The sequence below is a fragment of the Monodelphis domestica genome, chromosome 1 (assembly GCF_027887165.1).
Source record: "Monodelphis domestica isolate mMonDom1 chromosome 1, mMonDom1.pri, whole genome shotgun sequence".
Lineage (NCBI taxonomy): Eukaryota > Metazoa > Chordata > Mammalia > Didelphimorphia > Didelphidae > Monodelphis > Monodelphis domestica.
Window position 1 is genome coordinate 240,939,750 of NC_077227.1, and position 22,479 is coordinate 240,962,228.

General features: G+C 35.7%; 1 protein-coding gene across 14 annotated transcripts in view; it reads right to left on the reverse strand.

The window, feature by feature from the left end:
* Positions 1–22,479, reverse strand: part of FLRT2 (fibronectin leucine rich transmembrane protein 2) — a 124,707-nt gene that overhangs the window by 15,506 nt on the left and 86,722 nt on the right. For 6 of the 14 annotated variants that reach the window (XM_016425976.2, XM_056810591.1, XM_056810592.1 and 3 more), the window contains one exon: positions 16,103–16,193. The exons of 7 other annotated variants lie outside the window; for them this stretch is intronic. The gene's annotated coding sequence lies outside the window, so the exon portion shown is untranslated. Of the gene's footprint in view, positions 1–16,075; positions 16,194–22,479 lie in introns of all 14 variants that reach the window. One more of the 14 variants, XM_056810593.1, reaches the window with a different exon arrangement.

Below are 22,479 nucleotides of genomic sequence, written 5' to 3' on the forward strand. Positions count from 1 at the left end.
GGATGGATCTGAATTTAAATGGTGTGAAATTTCCTCACTGAATAAATATGCTTTTATAATTCTTCTCATTTTCTCGAACACCTGTCATACTGCATCCCTGGGCTAGGATAAGGGTGGGTGGGGGTGTATATCTGAATCTGGGAAGACAAGGAGAAAGGAAAGGGAGAAAAGGGTATTATTATTATTATGCTCTGGCCTCGGATCTTCCACTTTCCTAATGCTTCACTCCTCCCTAAGAGTATGACCAAGATATAGGTATAATATAAGTAGAAAACATTTCCAAAAATGTTCAGAATTAAGAACCCAGATAAGACAATGAATTAAAAGAAGGCTCAGGAGCGAAGGAATTAAATGATTTCAAGACTTCAATTATTAAAATGACAGCATATTGGAAAATATCTTTTCAAACCATTTCTTTACATTCTACATATTAATTCTAAGAGAAAGTAAACTCGAGGACCTTCCACAGTTCCAGGCACTTAGGAGGAGCTTCATATATACTTATCAATTGATTAAAACTTAAGGTATCACTATTACATCTTTTCGGATGGTCCTAGTAAATTGAATCAATATGAAGGAGTTTGAGGGTGCCAGCTTCTTTCCTTGTGGGACCAAGCCTACTTGAGAACATTTTTTTAAAGGGGAAAAAAGAGTGGAAAGAAAATTGTATACCAGAGCTTCAATGTAAGTACTGTATTTTTTCCCAAATAAAATATCCTTTATTTTCTCATTTAGTTAATTGTTAATCAACTTTCTCTTTGCAAGATGTGTATAAAGAAAATATTATTATGTGGAAAAACTCAGGAAATTCACCCCTTCATTATCATGCCTTAGTTATTTTATTAACAGTATATCAAATGACCAAAGCACTGTGAATCTTCTTGAAAATTAAATTGATTCTAATCTGAACTACCACTAGAGGGCGATAACATAGCTACAAAGTTATTCCCTATCAATTAAAAAGGGGGAAAATGAAAACAAAAATTAAAAAAAAAGAAGGAAATGAGACTGAGAAAAAAAACAGTCAGCAGGAATAATAGCTATTGGATATTAAATGTGCATGTAAAAAAGAAAATAGTGTATGGTTTCCTTCATTTTCAATCCATTTCTGTTCCAATCCCATCTTGCCCCCCAAATGATTCACTTATAAGATAATCATAAGATTTTGCACTAGATAGGACCTTGAAAATGATATAGTTGAAATTTCTCATTATTTACAGATAGAGAAAATGAAGGTTAAGTGATTTGCCCAAGGACATTTAGGTAGTAAGTTGTCAGAGGCAGAATTCAAAGGTCCACTGACTTCAAATTTAGTGCTCTCTTGAATATGTCACATTGCTAGTCTCTTTGTTGAAAAAAGTCAAATTTAAAACCATAAAGTGAGGATTGGGATGAGTCAGTGTAAAATACCCCAGGGAAATCAGAAAGTAAGCAATTAAAACTTGAATTTAGATATTTCTCTAAAAATCTTCATTAGCTAGGAAGAGGTTAGATTAATTGATCTTCTCACACTATTTACAAGAGGACAAGTTATTTAAGTGAGACTGTGCTCCTTCTTAGTAATTTCAGCAATTCCCATAAGATTTAATTCAGCCTGGATCTAAGAAATGGTGATGCTGTTTTTCTACTTAATATTTGCTAAAGTAGTTAAAGGGCAAAAAAAACAACCTGAACCAATATGGGCATCAATCCCCTGAAGAATGGATGAATAAATTATGTTTTACTTATGTAATATAATCATTACCATAAGAAACAACAAATAGAAGAATTCAGAAAAACATAGGAAAGTTTTTATCAACTTAGGGAGACAGAATTAAGTAGAACCAGGAGAGCAATACAATATTGCCTACAATTATGTAAAACAAAAATAAAAGACAAACAAACAGATTAAAATACCAAAACCAGACCAATCCTGGTCCTAGAGAAAAAAAATGATAAAGTAATGATCTTTCCTCTTGGTGGACAGGTAGAATAACATGGGTACAAAATTTAGTATAAGAATATTTTGTCAGTGAGTTTTGCTGAATTGTCTTTGTTACAAAGTAGAGCTAAATGAAGGAGAATATTTACAAAAATGACTATACAGCAAAAAGAAGGTCCAAACACACCAATAATGCTATTACAAAAAATATGAGTGGGAGCAGAGAAAAGGCTGAAAAATATGCCTTTAATAGCAAGGATAGCCTTAGGAATAGACTGCCAACTATGTACTATGACTTCATGGGTATCAAGAGAGCTTTCTATCCTGAATGACTCTTCTGTGCCTGAGATTCTATAATGTGGAATTCATCCTAGGGACATCTGTATTTTAACCAAAGACAAAATTTTAGGTCAAAGCAATGATCACTCATTCTACCTCTTACTTCTTAATCACTGTAAAAAGAGGGTGAAGAAAGCTTGAGAGTCATGGGGGGGAAGGGACAAGGCCGTATAGAGGGACAAAAGGTACCTTTAAGGGAGAGGAGGTACACCAGAAATGCATTTTAAGCTTTACCTATTTCACAAATTTGCCTTGGGTAAGCTTTGTTCAATGGGCAGAAAAATTATAAAGAATCTAAAATCCCTTTTAAAATACATGAACTTTGATAACAAAATCTCATAATACCCATGCTGTGGGGGAAAAAGCTACCTAATTAATTAAAAGGAGCCTTTTCCTCTCCACCCATGAATATCATAGTCCTATGCTATGTTTAGCATAATGTACTTTCTACTGGGAAAAGAGAAGGCTACCTGCTGTTTTTTAGCAAGTAAATTGGTCCCTACCTATAAATTATTCTACATGGTGAAGAAAACAGTTCCCTTTTATCTGAAGAGATGTGGGCAGCCTGGCAAAATATACATAGATAATTCAGGAAAAAAATGGCTTTTAGTGACCCAAATGGCAACAAAGTTGCTACTGGAGACCAAGGTTTGACACATTCAGCCATCTTGCAGGGCCTTGCATCATTGATGAGATGCTGTGTTCTCACACAAGAACAGAGGGGACGGTGCTATTCCCCCTGAATTCTCCTGGGCTTGCAACACAATAGGTCAAAATGGAGGTTTCTGATGAAGGCAGCAAAGTCATAGTGAATAAAGAATGAAGAATTCCTTGTCTAAGGAACTTGTATGTAAGTGTGGTAACGGTAAGAGAAGGGTATAACTTTAGCAATTGGGGTGTCACATCTTTTCCAAAGGATCTCAAAAGCCATCTAATCCACTCTATACCTGAACCTTAACATATCCAACAAATCATCATTGAGGCTCAAATTGTTGGGAAGTTTTTCCTTATATCAAGGATAAAACTGTTTCTCTGCAACTTCTAAATCTACAGCTCTTAGTCCTGGCTTTCTAGGATGAAGCAGTAAAATCTTCTAATAATGTTCCCAGAAGACAGTCCTTAATGTTTCTTCCCCTAAGTCTTTTCTTCTTTAATTCTAAACTTTCCTAATTCCTTCCACTTTTCCTACTGTAGAATGTTTTCTCCAATCCTCTTATACTCTTGATTACTCTTTGGATGCCCTCTGGCTGATCTATGTCCTTTCCAGAATTGAACATACTACTCAATATGTGGTCTGCTCAGAGCAGATTATAATGGAACTATAACCCTCTTTTGTGTTGGGCACTCTCTCTTAACTCAATCTAAGCCAATATTAACATCTTGGGGGGCCATCTGGCATTGTTTATTCATAATGAAGCTGTAGTTCATTAAAATCTTCACCATACCCCTCCTCCTGTCCAAATTTGGACTTGTAAAATTGACCTCTTGAACTCATGTAGTTTACTTTTATCTTTATGATATTTCATCTTCTTAGATTTAACTCAATTCTGTTATTAAGATTTTTTTTTGCATCTTCACCTTGTCATTCAAACTCTAAATCATCTCTCCCAACTTTCTGTTGGCTGTATATTTAACTAGCACCCCATCTATGCCTTCATTGAGATCATTAATAGAATGGCAAACATAGGGCAAAGACAGATTCCTAGGACATCCTGCTAGATACTGCCCCATTAGTGTCCATTCTTTGGATTCTGTCATCTAACTAGTTCCAAATACACCTAGTAATCTTTCCATCTTATCTATATGAATAGCATGAGAAATTGTAGCAAACACTTTGCTAAGTATGTATCTATCATTTCCCTGATTGACTGTCAAAAAAGAAAATAAAGTTAACCTATCATGTCCTGTTCTTGTTAAAACTGTGTTAGCTTTTAGTGATCATTGCTTCCCCACCAGGCTTTAGTTTAGCAAAAGAATCCACAGCTTCTGAGCTAAGCTCAGATCAAATATTGAGGGTGGTTAAAACCAGAAGCTTGAAAGAAATTGCAGGAGGTATGTGGGGGTTGGGGTGGAATGAGAGGTAATTGATGAGTGGTTGTGGCCCCAAAGTTATCCCTGGACTTTCTAGGGCAAAAGCACTAATCACTGTCTACCCCTATAGGTGTTCAAGACCTAATCCTAGTGTTTTTTTCAGGGCTGCCTTGAAGGGCATTCAGATTGAAAAATCTCAAAGCTCCTAAAATATCCAAATAGTCCCTTCATTTGTAGCATCTGTTCTCCATTAGGTCAATTAGGTTGTGTTTCCAAGAAGGCAAATGCCAAAGAGCCCCTGGCTTCTCAATGAAAGTGAATAAAGATGCCAAATGGGACAATCTAAAATCTCTTCAGCAATGGAGAAAACCCAAACTCAAAAGTCCTGCCTGAATTCCTTTTAATTCTGATTTCTCATACATACTTATGTGTATCTGTGTAAACACACAAAATTCCCCTCATAAGGACACTTGAGATAGTTAAAATATTTATGTTAAAATATTCATATTTTATGTGTATTACATATTGTTATATATTCACACACAAATATATGAGTGGTTTCAAAGAGTATAATATGGGAGGAATTCATTTAAGATATTTATGTGTATGTATATAAACATATATACTACTTGCAAAGAAATATACATATTTGCAGTCTCTTCAAGGTAAGGCTCGGGAGGTACACACGTGGATAGTACTATATCTGTAATCCCTGATATGAGGAATGCTCATGGTGGTAGATTATTTTAGGAGTTCTGAGCTGCAATAGAACTAAGAGGCTAGTCCAGTACCAAAATGTGGAGGCCTTGGGGTAAGGTTGGGGTAGTCAGTTTATATGATAACCCAGATTAGAAACATAGCAAGTCAAAGGTTCCATACCAATCAAAAGTGGGATCTTGTTGTGAGTGGATGTCCAGCCAGGACAAAATATGGTGACACAGTTTTTAAATCAAAATCAAATTACTACACTCATGTGACAAGTCCTTATTGCAGGATCATAGATTAGAATTGTGAGGGCTTTAGGGAAAAATCTAACCTAACTCTCACTTTGAAAAAAAAAAATGCCAAAGAGAAAGAAGTTACACAATGTATGCATGTCATATATTCCTCGGTGGGACTAGGATTTGAAGTCCAAATCCTGTCTTTTCTTACTAGGACATTCCAAGAACCTTCACCACTGTTCCCACTGCCCCCACTTTCTTTTGTATCACTAATAATTCTGAATGAAGTATTAGATTTTTAAAAAAAGTCTATTTTGGAATGAGGAAGATATGGGCTGAAGTCCTTCCCTATGAAATTTACTAACTGTGACCAAAGGGTAAGTCTTGTAAATCCATCAGTGCCTCAGTCAACCATCTCAGTCTTTAAATTACAGACAAGATGATCATCAGAAGGTGGTTGAATTGGAGGTTGTAATTTTACACATCAGGAATCCATTCAAGTCCCAGATGTCTTCCCAAAAGAATATAACCTCCTTGAGTTCTGGAAATGTTTCATTTTTATATTTATATCTCCAGTGCCTAACATAGTACCTGGTACATGTGTTAATACAGCCCTGTTTATTGACTGATGCACATTTTAAAAAATAACACTTCTAATCAATTTTAATGTGTCCTATATGTAAAAACACCACAGTAGGTTATTATGAGTAATATTATCTGAGCTTTAGTTACTTCAACAAACTAAAAGAAAATGTTGATGCTTTTTATTTTCTTTTGTAAACTGGCTACTGCAGAGCCACAGTTTCTAAACAAAACAAAACAAAAAAACCTAGCTGGATTCTATAGAACATAGCTTCTGGACAACCTCAATGTAACACTGCTGAAAGAAATAGAGGTTTTAATCAGATCATATGGGAAGGTTGTGGAAAGATATTAAAGGAAGAGATGAAAAATGGGCAGTTAAGTCTGTAATATCCACTCACCTCTGACTAACTGAATTATTTATCAGATGCATTCAATGTAATTTGGCACCAAGGTGACTGCTAATACTTAATTTAGCTTTTTCTTGCAACATTTCAATAATTCTGAAGATTCACATTCAAAATAGAAATACCAACTCCGGCAAAGCCCTGGAAAGTAGGAGCTTGAGCATCTCTGTAGTCTTCAAGCATTCATTCCAAATAATTTCCCCAACAGCAACCTTAAATGGCCACATACTCTCTAAATATGAAGACTTTCTTCCCTTTACTCTATTTCCATCAAGATAGCATTTGTTCCACTGAAATTGTTTTGAATAATTGCAATTTAAACAAATTTTCATTTATCCACCTTTTAGTCCAAAAAGAACTGCATGTGGTCAGTGTGCTGTACATAAAATTGATCAAGAAAAAATAAAGTTGGTAGGATCAGATTTAGTAAGCTCTGCAACCCTTTAAATAATCTCAAACCATACCTTTTTACCCGAACTGATTTATTAACAATTTTCTTCCAGAGATGTTGTATAGCTCTGAATCATGAAACACCACAAGCTCAGAAGAAACTAAATAATGGGTAGTCCATAGGATAATGACTGAAAGAAGACACTTTTTAAACTGTTACTCTGTTCCAGACACTGTTAAATTTGGAAGATACGGATACGAAAGTGAGAGAGCCCCTGACTTCAAAGAGCTAATATTCTCTGGAGTAGACAACACATATAGGAGGGTGGTAACCAGAAGAGGGAATTTTTTGTGAAGGGAAATATAGGAATGGTGAATGGTGTCATAAGCCAGTGGATTGCCATAGCCTTTGGAGAAGCAATGGTAATATGGTTTTGATTACTGTTCCCAGAGCAAGAGGCAGAAAGTGGGGGGAGAAGGGTTTAATTACAAATATTTCTGTGTGATGGGGCAGTCAAGTGGAGTAGTGGATAGAGGATCAGTCCTGAAGTCAGGAAAACTTATCTTCCTTTGTTCAAATCTGACCTCGGACCCTAGATATATAACCCTAGACAGATCACTTAATATTGTTAGCTTCAGTTTCCTCATCTGTAAAATGGATAAGGAAATGGCAAACCATTCCAGTATCTTTGCCAAAAATAAACAAACAAAATGGGGTCATAAAGACTAAGACACACCTGAAATGTTTTAATAACAGCATTTGTGATGGCAAAGCAAATGATGTGTGATGGCTAGGAGACTAGATGTAAAGAACAGTATGGAACCAGTCAGTAAAGGAAACAGAATCAGGAAAGAAGAAGCACTAATTAAGACCAAACCTGAAAGATAACACAGAATAAATTAGAAGGTCTCTACCTTCTTTTGTGTCAGACTTTTTTTGGCACTCAAATAAGTCAGAGTTTCTTAGAGCTGATTTTCTTACTTTGGGTTTGCTTTTATGAATTTTTTTCTGAGGCATCTTTGTATTTTGTAGCAGGACTATAAAGAACAACAGCATTCATGCATTCATTCAACATATATTAAATGCCTACTATGTACAAGGAACTTTATTACTAAGCCATAGAGGAAATGAAGCATATATACACATAATTTTGATACAAAATAGAAAGTGATGGGAGAGGCATAATGTGTTTTATTATTTCATAAGAAAGACCAAATCTGCCTCAGAAGGATAAGGGAAGATTTTAGGGAGCAGGGAATATTTGATCTTTAAGAATTGGTAGTATTAGGAAAAGTAGAGATGGGGTGGGGTAGAGATGCAGAAGGCAAGAAAAGAGAGAAATACAACCAAAGGTACATAGGGTATCATTTGAAGGGAGGGCAAATATTACAGGTTAGCTGGAGTCTAGGGTATCTGAAGGCTAGTGGAACTAGATAAGACTAAACAGGAAGGTTGACACCAGATTGGGGAGACTCTTGAATGATACTAGTGTAGTAACATAATATTTCTATTGCACTTTAAGGTTACACAATTCTTTTATGGATATTATTTTATATTTATGTCATATTATTGTACATTTTATTATACACATATAATTATATTAACTGAAATCTACTATATATAATATAGAAATACATATTATATGTAATCTAATTCACAGATATTACAACATATTTACCTATATTATTCTGATCTCACAACTCTTTAAGTTAGGTATATCCTCATTTTATAGATGGAGAGACTTAAGCAGAAAGAAATTAGGATTACAAGTCTGAAGTTAGAAGGAAATATTAAAGGTCGCTGAATTTCAATCCTTCATTAAATACATAAGGAAATTGAGCTCAAGGTATGCTTGTGCAAGATCACAACAGGTTGAGAATGTCTGAGGCAGGATTCAAAATCAAGTCTTCCTTACTCTAAAGGCATCACTTTATCCCCATTATCAACTAGCATTATTTTTTTAGTAGGCAATGGGAAGTCACTGAATTTTCTTCATTAAGCCTTCAATTGAAGATCTGCAATAGGGAGGAATCTTTTAAAGCAGCTCAATTCACTTTTTAGACAGATCTAATTAAGGTATTTTCCCTTTATATCATGCCTCAACCTACCTCTTTGTAACTTCTACCCATTAAATTGAAACCTCAGGAGTTGTTCTGGAAAAGAACTGGGAGGGGGCGTAATGAGTGAATCACAAACTCAATATGAATCAGTAATGAGATGAATCACAGGTGTTGTAAGATGCAGATGAGATGATAGATGTAAAGTATACTGTAAACCTGATTGTTATTGTTGTTGTTAGTGTAGTCATCAGGCCTCCTGTCCGAATATGGGTGTTCTACGGCCCACCTGTTGAGCTTCCAGCAATGTTTATAAAGCATGACAGGGGAGTGTGCTGGTAAATGTTTATCAACTGAGTCCTTTAGAAGGAATTTTTTAATAGTCTGAGCACACACACACTTTTAAATTTAATCTGCATTATTAACACTTTTTAAGTCTAGACAGTCAACAAAACCATAAATTAAGCCCTAATTTGAAGCAACTGATGATTTCTGAGGTGTAAATGCTCACACAGAAAATGTAGCAATCTCTCAAGAAAAGCACCAGAGCTGGAGTAGAGGAGGGGTAGTTAATTTTATTTTGGGCTACATTAAGAGGCTTTTAACTTCCAAGATAATCCTAGTGTACTCTTGTCCTTTTTAGGTTTCAAATAGAATACTGTGTTCAGTTCTGGGTGGTTGAGTTTAAGAAGGGCATTATTAAGAATAATAATAATGACTAACATTTATATAGTGCTCGCTGTGTGCCAGGAACTGTGTTAAGCACTTAATTATCTCATTTGAATGCTCAGAGGAGGGTAATTAGGATAATGCAAGTCCTTGATTCCATAGCATATGAATATCAGTTAGTGAAACTAAACATGTTAGTTTTGAGAAGATAAGAACCTAAAATGACATGATTTTCTTCAGGTCTCTGGAGGGGTCCTCCTATGGAAGAGGATTAGATTTCTGTTTGGTCCAAAAAAGGACTGGGAGCAAGGGGTAAAAGTTGAAAAGAGGCAAATTTAGGTTTGGGGCTAGAGAAAACTCTCCAACAATTTGAGTTGCCCCATACTGAAATGAGATATCTCTAAGAGGTGATGGGTTACCATTTTTTTGGAGGACTTTAAAAAGTGACTAGATGTGGTGATGATAGTAGGGACAATTTGTTGGTTCAGTGGATTGAGAAGCAGGCCTAGAGATGGGAGATCCTGGATTCAAATTCAACACCAGACATCCTAGCTGTGTGACCCTGGGTAAATCACTTAACTCTTATTGCCTAGCCCTTACTGCTCTTCTGCCTTGGAACACTTTATAGTAATGATTCTAAGATAGTGATAAGGGTTTAAGGGGGGAAAAAAAGAAGAGAATGGACTTGCCACTAAGAGTATAAGTATGTATTCTTTTTTGTTTTGGTTCTCCCCCCAGTTCCATTCAAACTTGCAAATTTTGTAATTCTAATTAATCTAATACTCTTGCACAAAATAGCCCTTCAATATTATATATATATATATGTATATATATATATATATTGTGAGTCTTTTCTTTCTATGATATATCCCTAATTCCTCCAACTTAATCGCATATGGCATGGTCTACAGTCCTTTTAACAACCTCTTTGCTTCACTCTGAATAAGATCAAATTTATAAATTCTCCTCCCAACATATAATAATGAGGTTGCTTCCACTTAGGGGTCTGCCATCTGATTATAGAGACAAAACACATGTATGGGGCAATGAAAGGAAGTTACAGGCAGCATACAAGTGTAAGACAAGTACTTTATGATGGAAAAAACCTTGGGATAGAAACCATGACATTCAGTGTAGCCTTGAGAAAAATCATTTAATCGCTCTGGATCTCAGTCTTATCATCAATAAAATAACGGGGATAGACAACATTAATTCTAACACCTTTTCTAGCTCTAAAGCTTAAATCTGAAGGGCAAAAAGTTTGGAACAGTTTCTCGAAGAAGCAACTGAGTTAGTTTTGAAAGTTAAGAATAATTGAGTCAAGCTGAAAGAATGATGAGTAAAAATGGTCTCTGTTCATCATTTTTATTATTTTTTTATTTGCTAAATCAAGGAAGCAAGTCCTTATGAAGCACATCTTATGTAGCTGGCACTGTGCTAGAGATAGAGACAGTCTCTGCCCACAGGAAGCTTACATTAAAAAATGTGAGACTATGAATATATGTATATGTCTTTGCATTTGTGAACATGTATATGCATGCATGTGTGTATATGTAATGCATATATATGTATGCATGCATCTGTGTTTATATTTATGTGTAAGCAAGAGTGAACAAATGTATATGTGTATAAATGCATGTGTATTTTGTACATGTGTGGATGCATCTATATATGCATGTGTGTGTATGTCTATACTTACATGTATGAGTTTATATAGGCCGAAATATGCATATATGACCACATACAAAGCAGATGAGGAAAATAAGGGTTTGGGGAATTAGCTGACTTGTCTAAGGTCACAGAGAAAACAAGGGGCAGGACCAGGTCTCCTGATTCCAAATCCAGTGCTCTTTCTACATTACAACAGCTATGTCCAGTCTCACCCTCCTTCTTTTAAAAGATGTGTCAAACAAGGGATTAAGAGGGTAAACAAATTGTCCAAGGTAACCCGTCTGATTAATGGCAGAGCTGAGACTAGACCCCAGATCATTTGGCTTCGATCCAGTACTATTTCTAAGTGGTTTAGCACAGTCATTGCAAAGTTGAATGGCCTGCCTCCAGAGGTGGTGAGTTCCCTGTAACTGAAGGTTTTAGGTCATCAATCAATATGAACTGAACGAGGTGATATTGAAGGTGTCTTCTAATTCTGAGGCTCTTTCTATGAATTAAGGGAAAATGTATCTTATTGTATTCAAGGGGAAAAAAAAGTCAAAATCATGAACATGAAATCACATTCTCTTGCTTAAGACCCACAAAAAGAACCTTACTATCTCCTTCTGAACCATTCATTTGTTGATTTCTTTTTCTTTTATTTTAAATCTTCCTTTATGACAGGGACTAGCTAAAAAGCAACCAAAGAAATTAAAAAATTGGTCATTTTTTTAATTCTTTTGTTATCTCCATGTACTCATCTCATGATGCTTACCAGTTGCCTCAGGTAGCTAAGCATCATTATGTAATAGATTGCCTAGTATGGAGTCAGGAATTCCTGATTGCAAATCCAGCCTCAGACACTGCATAGGAATGTCACTTCGTTTTTGCATGTTTCAGTTTCCCCATCTATAAAATTTAAGAAGGGAAAGCACATACCTCCATGACTCCCTCTCCCCCCCAGGGTTGTTATGAGGACAAAATGGGATGATATTTATGAAGTGCTTTTTAAAACTTAAAATTCTACAAAAATGTTAGCTATTAATCAGTGCTAGCCACTACACATCAATAAGAAATAGACCATATGAACATTTTTTTTTCATTTATGTACTGGTGAAGTGAGGAGTTAAATGATCACCCAGTGAATTCAAAGGTTATAGAAAGTAATATGATCAGTCCAATAAACTCACAATTCCACCCCCATCTGGTTGTCTGTCTGTCTCTCTCTCCCCCCTCTCCCTCCATCTCTTTCTCCCCACTCCTGCCCAAATTAGTGCTTCTGAAAATGAGTTGTCACTCTTGCTCCCTTACCCCACTGTTTCAACTATCTCCTTCACTCCAACTATACAGACACAGATGATGGATTGGCATATTTTCATTATTTTTCCTTCAAAACTCATTCCCCCCAACTCCTATCCCAACCTAATAGCAAAGGAAGAACTACCCATATAAATAAAGTTAAAAAGTAAACAAACCAAACCCCAAACTTGGAAATGTTTGTTATTTTTTGTTAACTGAGGTTGACAGTGCACACCTTCAGTTTATTCATCAATATGGTACTAGTTTCATTATAAACATGACAACAGAGGTCCCACTCAAAACTCTTACGTATCTAAAAGCAATGGCATCAAAATAAAAATAAAAATAAAAAAGGGGAGGGAGATAGCTAGATGGCTCAGTGAATTGAGAGTCAAGCTTAGAGGTGGGAGGTCCAGGGTTCAAATATGGTCTCAGATACTTCCTAGTTGGGTGACCCTGGGCAAGCCACTTAACCCCACTGCCAACGCCTTACTGCTCTTTTGCCTCAGAACCAATACTCAATATTGATTCTAAGATGGAATTTAAGGTGTTTTTTATTTGTTTAAAAAAAGAACAATAGTATCAGTTTATTGATAACCTAGTAACTTCTTTTCCTGGGAGTAAGATGTTAGATGGATTCAACTGTAAAATGGAGCAAATATAAAGTTTGTGCTGTGAATGTACATTCCCCACAGCAATATTACTCCCATTTTTTCATTTTATTCTTCATAACTGAGACTTTTGCCAAATAATTATTCTCAGTATGAGGTATAGAGCTCCATTAGACTCCTCTGACTCTGAAAGCAAAATCTTGGCTCAGAACACGGCCTGAAGTAGGCAAAAGTGAGCAAAGAAGGCAATCAATCTTGATTTTTCCACTTTGTTCCCTGAGCTAAGGGGTGCTTTAATGAAATCAGCAGTGCCATCAAGTCATCCATTCCAGAAGCAATCTAGAAAGAGAAGTAAGGGCTTCCTCTCAATGATACCTTTGAGCCAAAATAACTCATGTCATTGGTCTGTCAGGGCACTGGTTGTGAGCCATCAATTATGAAATTGTTTTCTGAGATATGATAAATTAGAAAGGTTATATTGGTTCTGGTGGCCACACCCTCCTTAAAATTTATATCCATTTAATTCTATTAACTCTACTACCCTAAATGACCAAGAGACAGAAAGAGATATATGATAGAACTTAAGCTGTGGGAGAACAACAAAATCCCTTTATACTGTGATCCTGAGAATGAGCACTAGGATTCCAGAAAATGGGACTGAACAAGACAGTGGTGAGAGTTTGAAGCCCATTGCTTTTAATTTAAGAGGCAAACAAATACAGAAAGGGGAGAAAGCTAGTAAATTGAATCTCCAAAGCATATGCATTTTGGATGGGAGCTGATACTGGGGTGTCAAAGTCTAAACAGTCAAAGAGAAAAGTGACTGAACTTTTTTTTTCTTGAGACTTAGGGAAATTTGATAATGTGCATCAATTCCAACTTCTCTCCTCTGAATCCTCTTTCATCTATATTGACAGGCAATTACTACAATTTTCTCCATCCTTTAAGACTGTTTATAACACCAGAATTAATTTATGTATGAGAAAATGTCTTGCCATTCATATTTCTGCTTTCTAAAGTGTGTATGTGTATCAATTACATACAAAGGAAAGGTTAGGGGAGGGTGCCCGTGATTAGCTTGATATATACTGAATAAAAATAGGTCATGGAGATTAGACATCTTCCTAGGTAACCAAGAATTCATTTTATCTTCGTAGCTGATTCGACTGGGAGAGAATCTTTCAGTTTTGATTAATAATTTTATAAGCTCATAAAAAGCTGAGAGAGATGTAAAGGGGACCATTTCACCCTTGCTGTAAAATGAGTCACTACTGCAAAAAGAGCCAGATGTGCCTTAAAACATAAGATACTCAAAGAAAACTCCAGCCTCTGATGAGAAAAGGGGGTAGAGTAGATGTGGGGACCAAAGTTTAGTCATACCTCTGAGGGTACCTACTGGGAAGAGAAAAACCATTATTTAGAAAGAATTTATTCTGGGAAAGGGGGAGAGCAAGGTTTAACCACAAACTTCTCAGCCTTACCAGATACTGGTGCCTATGTTGTCATCCCACCTCTGTTTCTTTTATGGGTTTATCTCCTTTTTGATCCTTTAAATATGAATTATATCCTAAGCATTTTTCTATACTAAACCTTCTTCCTTAGATTATCTCTACACATCCCCCTCCATAATCTTATGTACTCTCAAAACATAATGTTCAGTTTATGAGAATAAATTCTAAATTGCTACCTTCAGCTCTGACTTCCTTCCCAAGCTATGGCTCTTAATTTATAACTGCTTACTCTCCAAATAGGTGCTTCTTCAGTGGCATAATGGCAAAAAAGGATTTTACCTTCTAGATTAAAGGATATGTTATAGTCTCTCTTCTGTTTATTATTATTGTGACCTTCAGTCACTTACCTTCTCTGTGCCTCAGTTTCCCTATATGAAAACTTAAGGAGTTAGACTAGACTGACACTGTGCTTTCTCACTCTTGATCCTAAGAATTCCTATAAATCCATCCTCTTTGCTATCTTCACTCCCTCTCATGGAAAACAAACAAACAATGAAACTCCTTCACCAGATTTCCTTATTTCTCTTAATAGCACCACTGCTGCCATAGTCATTCAAGCATAAAACCTCAAAACCTCAGTCATCTTTGGCTCTTTCCTCTCCTTAACCACTTTCCCCTCACTTATCCAATCAGTCTGGATACTTATTATTTTGATTCTTCTTTTTCAAGGTCTCTTACATGTGCCCTTTCTGAGAAGTTATTAAATGTCAGAGCTGGAAGGAAACTTAGAAAACAACCAAACTCCCCCCTTTTAAAGATAAGGAAGCTAAGGTGGGGAGAAGTTAACGAAACTGCCTCACTGATGCTAGACTCTGGACTAATGATTCACTTAGAAAAGATGGAATTAAACCAACAAGTAGCAACAACACAAATATACATTGAAACTGAGTAGGATGTTGTCCAGGGAATTCACTTATATATTGGGAGCAGATATGTGAAAAACACTGAACAGAATAGAGCAATGAAAGGAAGGGGAAAGGAATAAACATTTATTAAATGCCTGCCAGGAGTCATCAAATCCACACTGACATAGTCACAGGTGGAAACTGGGGACTGCATGGAGGCCCCCAGGAAGGATGGAAACACCCATTCAGACCCCCCATGTGACTTCTCTCTTATTAACATCCTCTTATTATTGAAATTGTTATGATTATTATTCTTACTCAGCTCCAGGGAAACATAAATGAGAGCCAAATGCCTACAGGTTTGAAATAGATGTCCTACTCTATCCCCTCAGAATATCACCAAGAGATTCTACTTACAAAATTAAACCTAAGGACTCCTATGTACCTATCTGGGTAAGGGATTGTAGATGGGACCCCCCTAGGTATAAAACTCCTAAAAAATTGTATTTATACTCTCCACCCCCATACAGACCAGAGACAACAAGCCTCCCTGATCTGGTATATTAATTGCCTTTCATGGAGAGGCTGGTGTGTTCCACCTCACTGGATTATGGATAGTTTAGTTAACTGTAGGCTAGGCAATATGTCTCAGATACCTTAGTGAAACATTAGAAAATGAAAGCCTGATATTGGAATAATACTTAAAACTGGGTTATGTTGATTGTACCCTCTGACCCCACAGACTTGGCAACAATGTTGTCTTGATCATATCCTTAGAAGTCTGATTGATTATGAAGTTGATTAGTGTAACAAATAATCACTCTTGGCTTAACCGCATGTCTAGGCACCTCAGGAGGTAATGAAGGGTGTCCTCTAGCTGTGCTGCCCATGATGAGAAAACATCTATCTTCTGTAAAGCTTCATGTTTGTTGTTAGGATCTATAGAAACAAAGTATGTAGAATAATTATAGAATGTTAATTAAATGATTTGTTAAAGTTAACATATGACCTATCCCATTATTTGTAAGGAAGCATGTATGTAAAAAATGAAACTGTGTGCCAAGTATATGTGTAAACATTGAGTATATAAAAATAAAATCAAGCCTGAGCCAAGGTGGAGCAGTTTCTTATGATGCCTGACTGCAGGTTTAAACTCAAACTGTTTCCCATCATCTTCTTATTCACTGATACCATCACACCTCCAAGGACCCCATACCCTGCAGGAGGGATGGCACCCACTGCAAATGCCAATTGTATGCTAAGCACTATGTAAAAATCTTTACAAATAATAATTTATTTGATCTTCACAGAAACTCAGGGAGGTAGGTGCTCTTATCCTTATACTAAATTTCTGAAGCAAGATTGAATTCATGTCTTCCTACTTAGAAGTCTGGCTAGCTTTCTAACTACTATATCACTTATTTACCCAACTCAGAGCTGAAAAATAAGTGTCTCTACACTCCAGAGTAGTGAGTGATATGGAATTCACTACCTCCAGGGCAGTGCATCTCACCTATACATTATTGTAATTGTTAATAAAGTTTTCTGTATACTGTCATAGATTCATAGATTTAGAGGTAGAAGAGACCTTCAGAGTCATCCAGTCCAACTCAATTTGACAGATGAAGATGCTGAATCTATATGTCATTTAGCAACTTCTATTCCTAATTCTCCTTCTAAGTCCAAGGAAAAAAAGTCAAATACTTCTATAAAGCCCATAGCTTTCCCGAACTTAGAAAATAGCAATTTTATCCCATTTTTGTCTTCCTACCTACCCACTTCACCAAGTCTAAGGATCATAGAATTTGAGCTCAAAATAACTCCACACTCAGTCTCTGCCCTGGCTAAATTATCCTCCATTTGAACCTCATATGGTGTGGTCATTCTTTTAGATTTTATATTCAAGACTATTAGTGCCCTTCCTAAAAATGCATTATCTGGAATCAAACACAATCATCCAGTTGGTGAGACTAGAGTAAAGTACAGGTAGATTATAGCTGTTATAATGGTACAGTGCCTGGGCCTCATACTATTGTCATTGTTTTTAATGGATTGATTGGAATAGAACTCTGTGCTATCACCCAAACACTGTTATGATTTCTACAAGTGACTAACTGATATAGGCTGTGATCCCTTACCTTTATAAACCAACATAGTTACATCAAAATTCATCATGGAATTCAATATCACCACCCCCACCTCAAAATTCCTCAATGACTCTTTAAAACCAGAAAGTTAAAAAATTAAATATCTTATTCTTATACCTAGGATTCTTCATGCTTTCTCAGACTTTTTTTTCATAATATAACTACTTGAACACTCTGCTCTAATGGAAACAATCCAGGCAAAGATGCTTTATGCTTTACCAGTTCTATGCTTTATTCCTGATAAGTCTCCCCCACCAAAACAAACTTTTCCCTTTACTGCTGTTAAATCTTAAGTTGATTCTTCAAGAACTACTTAAATGTGTCCTCTTTAGGAGGTTTTCAGCATGGTACAGTGGGCAATAATAATAACAATAATGAACTAGCATGTTTGTTGTACTTTCAGATTTTCAAAATACATTATCTATCTCATTTAATCTTCATACCAAGTCTGGGAAGTAGGCACTATATTGTTATCACCATTTTATAGATTAAAAAAAAAAACTGAGGCTAGGAGAGGTTTAGTAACTAACCCAAGGTCAAATAATGTCTGAGGAAGTTGTTGCTGACTCCCAAGTCTATCAATCTATCCATTGTACTACCTACTACCTCACTGCCTTAAAAAGTTCTGGCCCTGGAATCTGAAGAACTAGATTTAAATTCAAAATCTGATAAGATATTTATGACTGTAATCAAGTCATTTAATTTCTATAGGTCCTAGTTTCTTCATCTGAAAAATGAGCAACTGGACTATCTGCCTCTTGGGTCTCTACCACCCTTAGATCTATGATCCCAGGAATTTTGTCTTGGTGGTCGCTCTTATGTTCTGAAATCACATCACTAACTGCAATGCTCATTAAAGTATTAATCATGATATCATGGAATCTTACTAGATGGAAGAGACCTCAAGAGATGAGAGGTTATTTCATGGCTACTAAACTCTAAAGGACATCAATACTAAATCCTCTGGACACTTGAGTCACAAAAGGAAGGTTTTTATAGCCAACAACATTTGATGTCATCTTGACACTAATTATTTTCTGCATCCTAGTGTATATCTGGATAACAATATTCATATAATCCCTCACAATCTTGAAGAAGAGGAAGTCAGAAAAATAAGTCAGCAGAGCTGGCTGCTGTGTTCTAAGGATTTGCAGTGCTGATAAGGAAAATTGAGGAGTCTCGATTTTCTTCCCTGATTTCTATTACTGACCTTTCAAAAAGGTCATGGGGACACTGCTGTCTAAAGCTACCCTGTCATTATAAGAATCTCATAGTGACAAGATTAATTCCACTATTTAGAGAGCCATTCAAGGATCTACTACAAAGGAATCTAGTACAAAGAAATGTGCAATCCTGGGATTTCAGATTTGACTATACAATATAACTGTAATAACAGTGATGAGACCATCAGTGCTCTGTTTAGACACAGACTGGGATTTGGAGAGACAGATTCTATCTTGTTTTTGTTTAGTCATTCCAATCATGTCTGACTATTCAAGACTCTTTTCTGGGTGGAAATACTAAAGTAGTTTGCCATTTCTTTTTCCAGTTCATTTTTATGGATGAGGAAAATAAGGCAAACTGGGATAAGCCACTTGGCCAGGATTGCACAGCTAGTAAGTGATTGAGGCCCTATTTGAACTCAGGAAGATGAGCCTTTCTGACTTCAGGTTCAGCATTCTATCTACTCTACCACTTAGCTGCCCAATCCTGGCTTTATCATTATAAGAATAACCTGCACAAATTTGGACAAGTCACTAGTCTCAGCTGCCTAATGTGTAAAATGTGAGGGCTGGTCTATAACAGGATTAACCAGGACCTATATTAATTTATCATTATTATTACAACCGAATTTTGATACAGTTGTATTCTTTTATAATCCTACAAATTTTAAATGTTTAAAAACATTATTTTCTGATGAGGTAATTATCAAAGGGGTGCATAACACAAGAAAAGGTTAAGATCCCCTAGCTCTAGACAACATGGAAGGATCCTTTCAAATCTAAAATGTTATGATTACATAATTGTCAGGCATAAGTTATTGCCTGTGGTTCCTCCACACATGCCTTTTAATTGCTAGAGAACTCGAGTACTTGATTGCCATGTATTAGGGAAAGGTGTTCTTGTCAAAGGCCACTAAATGCATAAACTGACCTTCAGATCTAAGCATTGGCTGTGATCTCCAGGTGTGATTTTGAGCTTGTTAATGTTGATATTCTAGTTCTTAGATCTTTCCCAGTGTGACAAAGAAACTAAATCTTGAAAAGTGAAGTAAAATTTTACAAAGCTTTACCTTGGAGGCATCTTGATAATCTATCTCTCATGAGAAGTCATTAATCTCTAAATGAAGTATTTCATTTATTCACAAACATGGCTCTCTAGTAATATGCCAGATAGTAACTAGTACTATATATTCACAAATTATGTTCTGTGAGATTTCCTACTTATCTATAATAGGGTGGGCATGATGATTATGATCACCCACTATTTGAGGGAACATGTTAAAACTACATTTCTTTACCCAATTTGATGTCATTTTCCTTAATTTGCCTTTTGGCTATTTATAAAGATATAAGTAAAGAATAATCCTTAAAAGATATCTAGCAAGAACAAGGCAAAACATTCTTGGCACAAGACTGACCTCTTCTCTAGTATAGAAGAAACTTTCATTGATTTTTGGATGTCTACAGTGCTTGAATTGTGGACAGGACAATGTTGCCCTGACTCCCAGCCCTTTAGAAGGCAGAGCTAACAGGACTTTGTTAGTATTCTAACAAAGAAAGACATCAAGTAGGGGAATTAGAAAATGGATTTGCAAACAGATCTTCTGAAGTCATCTTTGCTCAATCTCTTTTCTCTAGTTCAGCAAGGGAACCAAGGCTGAGTTCTACTCTCATGATTACTGATTTGCCATCCATTAAAGTTCTTTTTCTGTCCTGCTTCTGTTCTTTTCCTGTTGGACCGCTTAACAATTATTGTCTCTTCCACTATCCTTTTCAAGTGACCACAAGAGGTCCCTCTGGCCCTAAATAAGATGTCTCTTAGGAGCATATTTGCCATCCCTTTTTCAGAAATAACTGTTTGCCTTCTATGTTTAGCATTATTTTTTTAGGATTTTTTTGCATGTATGTTCTATAGAAATCATATCTCACAGATTTGTGGGTTGTACTAATCCTAGAATGTCCTGAGAGCTTTAAGATAGATACATTTTTAGTTAGACTGTATTCCTCTGTTTGCTATTGGGTTTGGAATTTCTCTTTTAATTCATGAGCGTCATTTTCATATTCTCCCTAGTCATGTTTCTTTCAAGCAAAACTGAACCTTTATTTTATAGTTAAGATGTCTAGACTTCCTATTGTCATGCATCTAAAAGATTCCAAGACCACTAGCCTAAAAGATGGACTACACTATTAAAACAGGGTGAAGGGAATTCGCATAAAGTCTATTAAGTATCTAATCCACAACCAACTTCAATAACCATATACCTCTAAAGAGTTAGAATTTTTCTTTCTGTTCTTGTTACACACATTCTTTTCTTCTATTCTTTGAATATTTTTTAATGTTTTTTTAAGTTTTTATATTGGATGCAGGATTAAAGCAGGATTCAAGTATGACTCCAACTAAATTATTAACTATCTAATATACTTATGTAATATTTAATTTAATCAAAATTGGAATAAATGAAAGTTATGGTTTTCGTTTCTTGTTCATAACAACAACAATGAAAAATAAAATATGGTAGATATATGGAGAGCAGCTCAGTGACACAGTGGATAGAGCACTAGGCTTGGATTCAGGAAAAATCATCTTCAAAAATTGAAAACTGGCCTTAAAAATTTACTATGTGTATGACCTTGTTTAACACTGTCTGCTTCGGTTCCTCATTTGTAAAATGAGATGGAGAAAGAAATGGCAAAACATTTCAATATTTCTTCCAGGAAAATCCCAAATGGAGTCACAGAGTCAAATATAACCTAAATAATGCATATAGCTTGCTACCAATGATAATCTGAGTATAAGTAGCCTAATTTTTTTAAAGAAGTAGTTTAAATAACATCCTAGGATTTTTATTTTCAGAAAGTGAAGTGAGCTGGTAGGCAACCTGAGTCTTTCTATGGTATCCATAAAATATTAAGAAAACTAGAGGAAGGGATTCAGCACATTGTGTAGGCACCTCTATAGAAATATATGCAACAAAATGAGAAGGGTTAAATAAATAAGTTATGATCTGCACTGATATGAAGAAACTAGTGGGAACGAATCACATTGTTAAGATCGTGGATCTTAAAGTATATCTAAAAAAGTTGAAGCCAATTTGATATTCCAGAATTCACTTGGTCTTTCACTATAGAAACTCAGAAACCTTAAATGTTTGCTTACTTTTCTCATACTTAGACTATAAACAAAAAAAATCCTCTCATCTGAGATCTGACCTCTTCGGATTTCAGCTTTCTGCAGGAGTGTCAAGAATCTTGCACTGTTTCACTCTGAACATTAGTTTAACTCAAAGACTCTGATCAGGGGTAATTTTCATAGTACCAACTATAATAGCCAAACACTGGCAGACTGACAACTCCCAATAATATAATGCTTAACAAGGTTCTTCACATATGTACCTTTCATTTTATCAGTATAACAATCTTGTGAGGTAGGCTATGAAGGGATTAACATCCTCATTCTACAAATGAGGAAACTGAGGCTCAGCTGGGTTAAGAGACTTTTTGGAGAAAAAGATAATTTATAGAAGAGAGAGGAGGAGGTTCAGAAGCATGACCCACAATGTCTTTCATTATTATTTAAAGCAGATATTAAATATATATATATGCATATATATATATATATATAACAAATATAAGTTAAAAGGGATGGATATCACATCTGTCTACCAATAAAATCCTAGGCACCATGGGATAGGATATCTTGGAAAAGTACAGAGTATAAATTCTTTAGCAAAGTCATTTTGAATCACTATTTCTTAAGATCTGAAAACTAAAAATCTTGCATTTATAAATCTGTATTAACTGTTATAAAAACATGTTTTTATATGAAAATCTCTGTAATTTCCCATTTCCACCTAC